This window comes from Mustela lutreola, chromosome 1 (genome assembly GCF_030435805.1).
Source record: "Mustela lutreola isolate mMusLut2 chromosome 1, mMusLut2.pri, whole genome shotgun sequence".
NCBI lineage: Eukaryota > Metazoa > Chordata > Mammalia > Carnivora > Mustelidae > Mustela > Mustela lutreola.
Window position 1 is genome coordinate 224586118 of NC_081290.1, and position 14748 is coordinate 224600865.

Below are 14748 nucleotides of genomic sequence, written 5' to 3' on the forward strand. Positions count from 1 at the left end.
TTCTGATAGGTATGAGGTGGTATCTCACTGTGGTTTTGATTTGCATTGCCCTGATGATGAGTGATACTGGGTTTCTTTTCATGTGTTTATTGGTCATCTGTATGTCTTCTTTGGGAAAAAATGGCTGTTCATGTCTTCTGCCAATTTCGTGACTGGATTATTTGGGTTTTGGGTGTTGAGTTTGATACATTCTTATAAATTTTGACTTCCCATAACATTTAGATTATAGTCCAGACACCTAAGTGTGAACCCTACTGTCTTCTGAATGTCATCTCCTACTCTCTTCTCTCTAATTTACTGCTCTTGCATCACACAGGCTTTTACATCTGCTCTTTCTCTGCCTGGTGATATCTTTTCCTGAACTAAGGTTGGCAGACTTTGCCTTCATTTAAGACTTTTCTCAAGGGTCTTCTCAGAGGAGCATATGTAAAACATATCTCCTTTATCCCGTTACCCTATTTTGTTTTTTCCTTTATACTATTTATCATTACCTGAAATCTTTTGGTTCTTTGTTTGTGAATTATTATCTGTGTGCTTTATGAGGGCAATAAAAACAAAAACAAAAGCAAAATAAAAAAACAAACCTTTCAAAATTGTTACCAAAGCTATTCATTTATTGTTGAGTAAGTTAACAGAATAATTTTAAAATGAAATAATTGTTACTATTTTAATAATGAGTCAGATCTGCTAGATTGCTACATGTTATGCTGGATATAAATATTAAAGATCATTGGATAAATGCTACAGTAATATAAGGTTCACCAAGTAAAAAGAGTCCATTTACCTGGAGAAAGAATGGGGAACTTCATAGAAAAAATTAACTTATTTGACCTTCACAACAATTCTATGTAATAGATAATATTATACCCATTTCACAGATAAGAAAAAGTTCAAGAGCTTAAATACTTTCTCAGCTAGAACTTGGAATTATCTGATTTGAACATGATATTTAGGTCTATTTGGTTCAAAGCCTGTTCTTTTTACCTTTTAGCTATGTTTTATGAGTTATAGTTTGTCTCGGGATGATCCTGAAATAAATAAAAGCAGAGTAATGTCCTGAGAATGGTATGCTTTAGCTTTAGACAGACATGTAACTTCTAAGTTCAGTTTTACCACTTTCTACTAACTAGACAAAAGATACATAACTTGTTTTCTGTGAGTCTCAATTTTCTCATGTATAAAGCAAGAGTAACTTTTCAGTGTCTTATAAATATTAAGTTAAATAATCAATGTAAATTATTTAGTACAATGCCTACAACATAGTGATCACTTCCTACAGGCTTCTTCAATCCCAGTTCTAGAACTGTGGTCTAATTATGATACAAATTTCTCTTTGGACACTTACTAAACATTTGTCAATGAAAGTAGTTTTCTTTGAAAGTCCACACTCGTATAGACAAGTATAGTTCCTCAAGAGTTGAAACATAATTAAATATTTTAAAAATACCTTTGTAAATTCAGAGCACATAAAATAAGAATATATTTTTTTTAATTTCATTTAGTTCTTTGGATTTTAAAATAAAATTTGGTTCCAGTACCCACCTTAGGAATTACAGGTCCTTTATTATTTAAAAAAGTTAGCACTGCTATATTTTTTTCCACTAAATGATGAATATAGAAGAATGTATGTTTATTAATTATATAGAAGTATTCCTTAGTTTTCTATCATACTTGATTTATATTTCTCTTGTTGCAACCAGTTTTTCCCAGTATATCAGTCCCCTTGATATTTTAGATGAAACTCATTCCCTTTCTTGGGAGAGGGAAATTTTAATCTTCTTTATTAATACCAGTTTTCTCTTTCTTTTTTGTCTTTATGAGTTTTTCCTCCAGAAGAGCATGTGGCTCTCGTTTCTCTTAGTACAGTTGTTGTCTATTTATATTTAATGTAGTCAAAAATTTTTCATCCCTATGAACTTCATGAAGTCATAGATTCAAAACATCAACATTTTGCCTGATGAATTTTGTTCTCCTTTTTCAGTGTTAGTCTTATTTATTTATACATGTGCTCCAAATTAATGAAGTTTATTAGAAAACTGTTTTGGAAATACACACAACCATTTTTACTATTCCTTTCTTTTCATGATGTGTCATTTTCTGTTTTTATTTTTGCTTTATGTAGTATCAAACTTTACATTATGATAAATTATAAAATATCGTTCACACCATCTCTTTCACTCCAATCACTAAAGCACAATGTCACATGAACTTATTTTTACCCCAGTAATTCAATTAAAATGGATTCATTTTGGATTCATTCATTTGGATTCATCAATGGATTCATTGATGTTGATCATAGAAATTCTAGATTTCTTTAAAAGAACATGCCATTATTTTGATCATTTAATTAAGTAGGCCAGAGGTCAGTGTGAAGTACAAGATAGCAAATATTTATTATAAAGTGCAAGATAGTAAATATTTTAGAATTGTGTTTCTATATTTACTGTAACTACTCAGCTCTGCCATTATAATGAAAGACAGCCATAGAAAATACATGAGTGTGGCTAAGTTCAATAAAACTCTAAATGGACAACTAATCTGAATTTCATATCATAGTCATAGGTTAAAATATCATTCTTTATCTTTTTTTCAAATTGTTTAAACTTTAGAAATCAGTATTAGCTGATAGTCTCAAAATGAGTCAGTGAGCAGTATTTGGCTCCTAAGATTTGATATGCTGACTCTTGATACAGGTGATCCTCTTTTTAAGACTATCATAAAACATTTAAGGAGAGAATCTTGGCTTATACCCAAACTGGTATATATTTGGGGGAAACCATAAGTCAAAAAAGAATAGAGAAGAATGTAGAGGTTATAGTCAGTGAAGTAGTAAAGAAATTTTAAAATTTTAAAGTCCTTTGGTGAGGGGCGCCTGGGTGGCTCAGTGGGTTAAGCCGCTGCCTTCGGCTCAGGTCATGATCTCAGGGTCCTGGGATCGAGTCCCACGTCGGGCTCTCTGCTCAGCAGGGAGCCTGCTTCCCGCTCTCTCTCTCTCTCTCTCTGCCAGTCTCTCTACCTACCTGTGATCTCTCTCTGTCAAATAAATAAATAAATAAAATCTTAAAAAAAAAAAAAAGTCCTTTGGTGAAGAGATAAATAAACAAGTATATGTGGAAAGAAATAGAACATAACTTATGTTATTTTAAAATATGTTAATATAATCTGTCTAAAATTGTACTCAGAAATATAGTGGAGTAAGTTGATACAGAAAAATCCCTACTTGTACTCCAAGCAAATACATAATAATGTTGAATAACAAATTGTTTTAAAATTAAAATATAACTACGAGCTTACATCAAATAAGGACAATGCATAAGGGCAGTGAGCTTTAGTAGAATCTGAAGTATAATCATTCATTTACAAACACATAGACCTTTTAGTAATTAGAAACTAGGCCTGCAGAGTCCACATAGTGTAACAAGTCTAGGCTGTAGAAACTGAACTACTTGGATAATGCCCAAAGATAATTTGTCTGTGAACTAAGTGTAGTTCATAAAGTGGGAGAGCTAAAGTTACCTTGATAGGACCTTTCCATTGCCTCAGGGTTTGTCACCTAAAAAAGAAAGCTCTTCAGTATTTATGATCCATCCATGGTTGTAGTTCCACATTCTCATTGTTCTTGTAATGCATGAGTAGAATGATCATATATTCTATTGGTCCAGGACAGTTCTGGTTTATAACTGTTTTAAAGTTCCTGTTCACTTTCATAAATGTCCTATTTGGATATAAAATTATCATATTCTCCTATATATATCCAGAAGCTAAGAGATGAATGCAAAAAAAGATCATTTTCTTGATTAAGAACTGATGAAGACTTAAGGCCCTAAGCTGAGGCAAATAAAAAAGCTGTCCTTTAGTAACTCAGGATAGAGGACATTTACACACATGTACACAAAAAAACCACATACACATACATGTGCATACATTCACACAGGAACAAAATTAAAACTCCGAGAGATCAGGGTACAATAAAAAATTACAAACACAACATGAAACACTGCATATGGAGGAAGAATCAGTCAGCACCTAAAAAAGAATTCACAATATAAGTAGAACTAATATACTGAAAAAGGTATTTTAAAGTGTTCAAATAGATAAAGATAAAATATAAACTTAAGGGGACACCTGGGTAGCTTAGTTGGCTGAGCATTTGACTCTTGGTTTCAGCTTAGGTCATGATCTCAAAGTTGTAGCATCAAGCCCCATATTGGGCTCTGTGCTCAGTGCAGAGTCTGCTTCACTTGTGCTCTCTCTCTCTCTCTCTCAAATAAATTCTTTAAAAATACATAAACTTAAGGAAGAGCATCATATGGGAAAAATCAGGAAATATTAAAAATAATCAGGGGCGCCTGGGTGGCTCAGTGGGTTAAGCCGCTGCCTTCGGCTCGGGTCATGGTCTCGGGGTCCTGGGATTGAGTCCCGCATCGGGCTCTCTGCTCAGCAGGGAGCCTGCTTCCTTCTCTCTCTCTCTGCCTGCCTCTCAGTGTACTTGTAATTTCTCTCTGTCAAATAAATAAAATCTTTAAAAAAAAAAAAAAAAAAAAAAAAAAAAAAAAAATAATCAGAACTTCTAGACCAAATGTATAGGTATGCATAAAAAGTAACAACCTAAATTATGACTTAAAAGATATACCAGAAATATATTCCTAAAGGTGTTTATTAAACCAAATGGTAAAGCTTAAGAAATATCTCAAAATGTTGTTCAGAAAAATGAAAGAGAAAATATGAAGGAATATGAAACATTAAGGATCTAATGAAGTCCCTGTATATTTGAATATATAATGACTATGAATTTTCTAGAAGTAAAGAAAGATATGGCTCTTGATTTAGAAAGAGTACATTGAATCCTGGGGGGGGGGGATGGATTTTACACTGGACATGTCATTGTGAAAATGTATAGCATCAAAACAAAAGAGAAAATAAAATTAGGCATTACAAGACAAAGATTAGTACAGAGTAATAACAGTGATAAAATACTTTGAAGACAGGCTTCTATCCAGCATTAACACATAGCATGACACCATTGATTGATATCTTCAGAGTAATGGAAGAAGAAAATAATTGTCAACCTAGAATTTTGCACTAAGCCAAGTTATTAATCAATAATGTAACACTTAATGCCATTTGCAGACTAGAAGGCAAATTAATCCTACTCTGATATTTAAAAATCCAATGAATAACATTAAGGAGAAAGGATACTGAATCAGAAGGAAAGAGTTCAATAAAACACTAAAGTAATTGTTAGCAAATACTAATAATAAACATATTGGCAAATAATTTTTCTTAACTTAGAGTTCCTATCTACTGGACTTCAAATACACTGAACTCATGTTTCATATGCCCTCCATTAAGCAATTGAGGATGATTAATTAGGTATCCTAAACAAAGTTCATCACTGCACTCTTGATCTAGAGATGACTGCTTTCTTTGTTTTTTAAATATCATTGTTTTGGCCAGCCCCTCAAGCACCTTTAAACACAAACACACTCATAACAGAACTGTCAAAAGTTGTGTGGTAGTAAGTGGAGTAGCTGATTTAATTTCAGGTCTTAAGAGTTAAAATTAAAAGAAAAAAAAAAAGCTCAACTACTACTTCTTGTTGTCTTAACTGATTATGCAACAGGAAATGGTTATCAAATATCTGTGTCCTCTTTTGTAATAATACAAACTGTGACTACTCTAGAGTGATCAACCACAATGTCATATATGGGAAAGTATAAAATATGTACCTTATGAAGCTTACCCCATAAAAATGTGGATATAAAAACCAATAAATTAATTAGTATATTTGTCTAGAGAAACACTGAGAATATTCTGTGATAATGGAAATCTCCATTTGTACTATTCTGTATAGTAACCACTAGCCACATGTGACTGTTGAGCACCTAAACACTTGAGATGTAGTTCATGCAAATGAATACCAAATTTTACTTATATTTGATGTCACTTTTTACACTTAGATTTAAATGTCCTCATGTGACTGGTGGCTATTGTATTGGATGACACTGATCTAGAATTATAGTTTTCTACTCAGGTAATTGGGGATAGTTAGACATAATAATTAATGAGACATCCTAACTTAATGGCAGACTCCTCCAACACCTACATAAGATTTCTCCATTTTTACATAGCTATCGCCTATTTTTACACATTTAGCTCTGAAAATATTTGCAATAATTTTCTTCTACATGAAGAACATTATGCAAGTTGGTACACCTTATTTTGAGTCCAAAATCTTACAACTACTAACACTGGATAAATCATTAATCTGTCTAAGCTTCAGTTTTGTCATGGTTTTAAATAATTAATAATAATAATAATAATAATAATAATAATTCCTTGCTCTTCTCAAAGAGTAAGAGCATGGAAATTATAGGGAGGATTGGAGAAATGATACATGTAAATGGCACTGCATGATGATTTGTTGCCTAGATCTAAATACATTGGTGTCAAAGGGCTATCTTTAATTTAAAAAAAAAAACTATCTATTTGACAGAGAGAGAGTGTGTATGTACAAACAGAGGGTACAGCAGATGGAGAGGGAGAAGCAGGCTCCTTGCTGAGCAGGGAGCCTGATGTGGGGTTCGATCCCAGGACCCTGGGATCATGACCTGGGCTGAAGGCAGACACTTAACTCCCTGAGCCAACCAGATGCCCCTAAATTTTAAAGATCTATTTCTATGGAAGTATTGTTAGAGATAATAAAATGACAAATAAAAAACACAAACCACACAAATAAGTAATAAGTAAATACGACAATAACTAATGTCTGAATGCAATATTGTTGTCTTATAAAGAAATTGTGATGTTGGTTTACTGATACATTTTTCTAAATGTATATGTTTTGTGCATGGTGAATATGTAAGAGTACAGGCAGAAGAGAACACAAAATGTTAAAAAATAATAGAAAATCGAATTAGGTATCATTATGGTTTATAATTATTAATTGGATTAAGTCATTTCTAGAAATAGCTATTTTACCCATGGCAGCATTACTAAAAGTTATCTGTTTACAAGCAATAATTGAACAATAAATTAAGCAAGTTTATACTCTGATGGGTTAATTAAAATATTTCTGTATTCCTTATTGGATTTCTATCACAAACTAGATTGAAATAATTGGTATTACTTGGGAGCAATTAAAACTAGACCTTATGTTGTTATATACCATTTTCACTCACAAATTTCATATCTTTTCCCAAAGTTTTCTCTATTTATTTTCATTTATAATTGGTTTAGTTGTAATCAACAGCACAAGTCTTGAATCTCTAAGGACTTGATAAAAATAAATACATAGTTATAAATCTTGAACTAAGAAACATTTCAGAAAAAAATACATTTGAAAATTGTACATAGCTACTGATTTCTGGAAAAGAGTTTCCAATGGAGTGAAGCAGAAAAAATTACTGAACAAATTGATAGATTTGTTCTATCGATATATTTCAATCTAAGATTCACATTTTATGACAGTTACATAGGTAAGTAGTCTATTTACTAGAAAGGAAAACATAAACTTACATTATTCTATTTAATCAAGAAATAGTTCATTGCCTGACAACTCATTTTCAATCATTATTCTTAGCTGAAAACAAAATAAATGGGTTATCATTTAATAATTATATCAATTGGATGATAAATTCTCATTTGCTAGGACTTTTATAATGCTGTAAAATTACCTAAATCTATACAGGTGGTACTTACAAATTATAGAGATATTTTGAGAATAGCCTTTACTTTATTTAGGGGAAAAATCGTAAAAACAAGAATAGTTCATTTAAAGCATGGAAGAAACTAAAATAGTTCTCTGTTCTTCCCTATATTTTCTACTCTACATTGCCAGTTTAATTTTTCTCTGCTTTCTTTTTTTCCATCAATTTTATGTGCATGCTCCCAGATTTATAAAGAGTTTTCAGTATAAGAAAGGGAATCCCTGGTGCTGGTTGTGGCCCATTAAAACTGGGTGTTAGGGCGCCTGGGTGGCTCAGTGGGTTAAACCGCTGTCTTCGGCTCAGGTCATGATCTCAGGGTCCTGGGATCGAGTCCCGCATGGGGCTCTCTGCTCAGCAGGGAGTCTGCTTCCTCCTCTCTCTCTCTCTGCTTGCCTCTCTGCCTACTTGTGATCTCTCTCTGTGAAATAAATAAATAAAATCTTAAAAAAAAAAAAAAACTTTAAAACTGGGTGCTAGGTCTGGGTGAATTAGTCTTCTGCATTCATGAGGGCCAGAGTAAGCATCTTAAAGAAAGGGAAGGAGCAATCTGTCTACTAGATGATTTGTATGACTACTGCTGTCAAAATTGTATATATCATGCAGGCAGGGTGTGTGTGTGTGTGTGTGTGTGTGTGTGTGTGTGTGTAGGATATACACCACTATAAGAAAGTGATATATAAAATACATCACTATAAAAGTGGTGCCGTTTCATCCATTGTTAGGCCTGTGATAAAAATATATTGGTGTGATATCACCATATATCACCAATATCACACCAATTTATTTTTATCACAGGCCTAACAACCATTTAAATGGAACCACTTCTATAGCAAGAACTCTTGGGGATACCTACTTCTACATCTCTACTCAATCCCACCTTTATTTCTGAGTCCATGGGAATCATTGTCAGTGATTCACACCAGTTTTTATCAGGCTACCTCTTACTCAGACCCATCTAAATGATTAGAATTGGCCTACACAGTGTAAAATCATGTGTAATACCTGCCATTTCCTTTCTTTGATGTGTAATGATTAGCAAAGTATTAGGATTTACAAATCACTGACAAATTTTTGACATAAAAATTCTAACATATAACATTAAAGCTGAGAATGTTCTTATTAGTTCACCTTTTATTATATTATCATGAGACTTGTGGTCTAGAGGGGTGAAGTATTTTATCTGAAGCCATATACCTTATTATGAATAGTTCATTAAAACTAAGATTGTCTTTATGCCTGTTTGTTTAATTATTTCTCAATTGCATATACACAGGAATTAATTTGCAGTTTATGAATAGAATGCTGTCTACTTAGTAAGTTTATATTTTTAAGTCAAGACACATGCCAGTTTCTCTGAGAGGTATTTTTTATCTTCTCCAAGAAAATTTAATTTTTATATTCTGCTCCTACAGATTACTTAGTCCCCAACTACAGTTTGCCCAGGTTATCATTTATATTATAATTACTATACTTACATGTTTTGTTTACTTTCTGACTTCTCCAAAATACTGTGAATAGTTCCAGGACAGAAGTTTTGAGAATCGTCAGAACTATTTGTAAATATTCCGACCCCCTCCTTTCAAACACATGATATGACCCTTTTCAAATTGGTCATAGCCTTGTGATCTGAGCCATCTCTGTACTGAACCCTCAACAACCAGAGAGTGATGGGTCACATTCCCATCCTCTGCCATGTGGATTGTGGGAAAATGTACAAAAAATGTCAGTGGAGGTTTCTAAGTTACTATGTGAGCACAACACAGTCATGGTCACCCAAAAAGGGTCATGTGCTTTGAGAGAAATAAAATTTTAAGCCATAGTGACTTGGGATCTTATTTTGTTAATTATAGCAAAGTTTCTTTTATTCTAATATATTTGTTGTATCTTGTTAGTTCTTATAACCTAGTACCTAAAGGTTTGGTCCATCCATATTAGTACTTTCTGAATTGATGTTAAATTGTAGTGATTCAGCTGTTTTACATGTTGTTTAATGAAACACATGTGCATGTTATTTAATAAATAACAATTGCCAAGTAACACCTCATCAACATAACAAATGTCTACATATACCAGAAATATTGTTAATTATATCCAAAATTTGAAGACTTTCCAAACAATTTATATGGGAAGGCCACAAGCTGAGTTGCTGTTTTGAAAAGAGCTCAAGCCTAGAAGTTGAAAAACCCGAGTTTTAGTCCTGGTTTTTTAAGTTATTAGCTAATGTATCTTGAATGAATGGTTAAAAAAATCCAAAATTTTTTCCATATTGTAAATGAGAAAAATATAAAACCTCTCTATATCACAAGTTAAGAAAAATCAGATAAAAGATGTTAAAGGATTTTTGAAAACTGAAAGGAGCTGTGTAAGTATAAGGTGGTAGTACTACGGTCCTTGGAGTTTCTGAAATATATCAGCTTTTTTCAGCATACAGGTTGGAACAAACTTTTAAAGAATAAAAATATTAAGTTTTATATCCAATGCAATAAGCTAAGAAAAATATATAATGTTTATAAATAATAAAGTAGAATAAAATAAATATTTTTAAGTTACATGATTTTCTTCCTACAAGGTCCAAGAAATTCAACTAAGTTTTAAGAAAAAAAAAAAAAAAAAAGAAATCGCAGGCCAGGCAGGGTATACGCTTCTCAACTCCAAATAACACAAGCCATCTCCTGTGTGAAGTGCTTCCCCTATTTGAAACATGAAAACATTTTCTCTTCCACATTAGTTAAAATTATACATAAAACATCTAAATAAAACTTGAAAAAAATATCTTCTAAACATTTCTGAAAAGAAAAATGATAATAACTTGGAAAATTGTAAAAGAAAATTTGTACATGAGCAGCAGGGTTTTTTAAAATATACATATATAACTGATTGCATCAATAAAAGAAAATCCTATTTATGATAAAAATTCTTAAGTTATGACTAAATTTTAGAAACATGTAATATCAATATCAAGAGCACTATAAAGTATTGATATGTATTACAAATATACATCAATATCAATATTATATAAGAGCTATATTATATATATAAATGGAGAGTTACATTTGATGTTTTTGAATTAGAAAACTCAATACTGAAAAGACTGTCCATATCATGTAATACAATGTAGCAGTGCTAACACCATTTCCTCTTTTAAAGTACAACTGGAAGAATCTGTTTAAAACTAAAAATTTCCAAGAAACATTTTATTAACATATTACCAGCTCTAAAGCAATAAAGAGCATATTATTAGTTTAAAAAGTATGGGTAGAACAATATCAAAAAACATCATTTCAAATAAGTATAAAATTCCTAAATAAACTATATAAAGCTAATTAAACTCATTAGCTTACTAATTCAGGGATAAAAAAACCCATCTCTATGTTATACTATAAACTTTGATTAAAATGGTAAATGAAAATCAAATCAATACAAGTTCAAAAGAAAATGAATAGTTGAGTACTTGTAGTCTTAGAATGACCAGGACTTTATAAACATGGCTCTAAAGGAAGATTTATGAATATAGTTACATAAAAATATATACCTCATGTGTGGATATGAAAGGATATACATAACCAAATTTGAAAAACGTTTTGAAATATGTGTATATTTATATATATGAAAAAGAACAGGTTGTTGCTTTGAGTATGTAAATGTATTTTGCAGCTTAATAAAAACTGATGAAAAGCTTTTTACAAAACTAGGTAAAGGATAGTAACTAGAAATTTATAAATGAAGACTTAGTAAGGATCAATAAACTGATATAAGAATTCTCATCCACAAAAGAATGTGAATTAAAATAGCAAAGAAATAACAGTTTTATATCCATCGTGCCTGAGAAGACTAAGTAATTCCAAGAACTAGGTCAGTGCAGATGTAGAGAAATGCTTTCACACATTGATGATGGGTGTGTACACTGGTTCATTTGGGGGAAAATAAATTTTCCATTGTGTATCAAAGGACATAAAAACAAAACACCGTTTATATAGAAATCCCAAAGAAATAAGAATGCACAAAAAATGTATACAAAGAAATTATCACTAATGTATAGCAGCTTAAGAATGATTATTAATAATCACTGACTTTTTTTGGTTTGTCATACATTAGTTTATTTAATCTCATACAACCTTCTGACAGGTACAATTTTTTTGGTTAAGCTTTTTACTTTAATAGTTGACAGATAATATTAGTCTCAATACTGAAAATACAATACAGTGATTTAGCATTTCTGTATACTACTCAGGGCTCATCATGGTAAGTGAAATTCTAATCCCCATCATGATAGGTATAATAGATAGTAGTAAATACTATTACTACTCCCATTTTTTTAAAGTAGGAAACTGAGTGCCAGAGAAGTCACAAACCCTGCTAGTTGGCATAGCTTGTAATAACAAGGCAAAACATTAGATAAAGCCTAACTATTTAGTAATAGTAGATTGGTTTATTGTATTCCTGCAATACATAAAAAGATATTCATGTAATATTAAAATGATATTGTAAAATAGTTAATGAGATGGAAAAATGTTCGTGGTACACTGTTAAATGAAACAAGCTAGTTTCCCAATAATGCAATCTTTATGTTACCATAAAAAAAGAATCAGAAGATTTATACATTTGCTTAGCCCAGATACTAGAACCAAATATCAACAGTGATTATTCCTGGGTTTATAACTATAGGTCACTTTCTATTTTAATCTTATGGCTTCTCTTTTTTAAAAATTTTCTATTGCAAGCATTAATCTATTATAATGAAAATCATTTTTTATCCAGAAATATTTTGGTAATTTGTATCAGGAAAGGAGTGTTGGTTATCTTCTAATTGTCATCATATGTGTAGCCCAATATAAGAGAAGAGAAACAAAGGGAGGAATTTCCCAAAGTCTAAGTATAGACTAAGTGTAAGTATATTATTCCCACTCCAGGATTCTTAAATAAAGGAAAATATTTTCTCCTTCATCTCTGACAGGTTTATTGGTGCTGAAATAGATTTATTGATAAAGAAGGTGGATTTTTGACCTCAATTGCTTTTGGACTTTTCTACCTCTCCCCAATCTCTCTGACCACATTTTTTATGCATCATTTGGTTGTAACCCCATCCAAATCTTTTAGGATTCCAAATATATCTCTAGACCAATTGTAAAAGGAGAGTTTGTACTTGAGGAAATAATCTCAGACTAGAACCTACTAAATTGATAACAATGTGCTAAGTCCTACAGAGAGACAACCTTTGGTTCTCAGAGAGAACCAAAGTGGAAAGAAGTAATAGAAGCATAGAGATTACTTAGCAATAATATTGTGTAAAAATAACTGCAAACATAGAAGAGACATCAGGGGTAATAAGTGACTTCCAGTGACCTGAATGATCATTGCTTATTTTAGAATATAGAGTGGTCTCCATGGAGTAGAGTGCTTTTATAAGAATTTATGATTTAAGAGAGATTTTAACTAACCATAAAATGCTGCACAGGTTTTAAATAGATGTAGGCAAGAGTCAAGGGTAGCCACAATGTAGTGGAAAGTGCACTAGACTGAGAGGCATAAAATTAGAGCCTAGTCCTTGTTCTGTTGCTTCCCAGAGAGATAAACACGATCAGGTAAATGATTTTTTTAAGATTCAGTTTCTTTAAAATGGGGAAAATACTTGTACCTACCTCACCAAGTTGTTGGAGACCAATGAATGAGAGGAAGAGAGAGGAAATGAAACTACAAAAGTAGTTTAGAATTACGTCATGTAGATCATAATGTATTGAGAATATGGATTGCATTTCGCCAGGTGAATGCTGCTTTTTGGTGAAATTTTAATGTTGGTTTTCTATGAGGATGACTGCCAAACTTATGTTACACCTCAGAATAGTTTATCCTTCGTACACTATTTGATTAGATTTAGGTAAATGTAGTGGAAGCCAGATAGATAAATGCTAGTAAGTGATCAAAATGAGTGACTGAAATGAAAAGTCAAAGCAGAGTTCTAGCAAGCTTTACATTTTGGGTAGGAGATGTGACAGAAAGGCTATTGACTAAGGGGACAAATATATGCCTCCAAACTGTGGAGGAAATATTAGAAACATGTGATTCAACTTCCTTGGCCATATTCTCCAAGCTTAATGTGAACATCCCAGTGTTGATCTGTAGTTTAATTCCTTCCATCTGGGTATATCCCCACAGTTGCTCTCATTTGAACCTTCGCTAAAGGTAAAATTAAGAACAAGCTATTATTCCTATTACACAGAATAGAAAACTGAAGCACCAAGAGGGAATTTTGAGGAGTCCAGCTTATGGCCTATTGTTGTTTTACTACATGGATTATCTTTTCATTTGTAGGCCTTCTGTTGGCCATTTTAAAACTCAATTCCAGGCTCTTTCCCTTTTCTTCCTTTCTCCAGCTGTTCTGCCTCATTCAGAAAACTACAGATTTTCTGATGGGAGACAACTATATTAGAGGTGGCCTCTCAGTGGGCTTAGCTATTAAAAATGCTATTTCTGCATTTATCTTGGATTTGGGGAAGGCTCATACCTCCTCATACCATTCTAAGGAAGTCTCAGAGTCAGAACTTTAGGAATCAGAGTACAATATTTTAATGGAGAAGGGGCCTGGAGACCATTATCCAGAAGTTACTAAATGTCAGGACCATGGAGGCAGGCTTTATGGATTTCTTTAAAAAGCTTCATTAACTTGACTAATTGGAAAGTAGAGATTTGCAGACTTGTCTGCTTTTGGGGTGAGAAGACAAAGTCAATAGATGTGTGTGCAGGACATGTGGGACTGTGATAAGCCACTAACTATTTCTGGCAGATGGACAATATGTTTGCATTTAGTCTACTGTAAACAAAGGGTGTTAACTGAAGCAGCAGCATTTACCAGAACAAGCCACAGATTTAGAGTCACTCCGAACTGGACAACACTTCTGAGTCTACCAATTATAAACCTTGAAAATATAAAATAACTACTTAAATTCTCTGAGTTTAATTTTTACTTTTGTAAAACAAGGAGTATTCTACCTTTGCATGGTCTTTATGATAATTCATACTAATGCACTCTGGGTAGAGATAG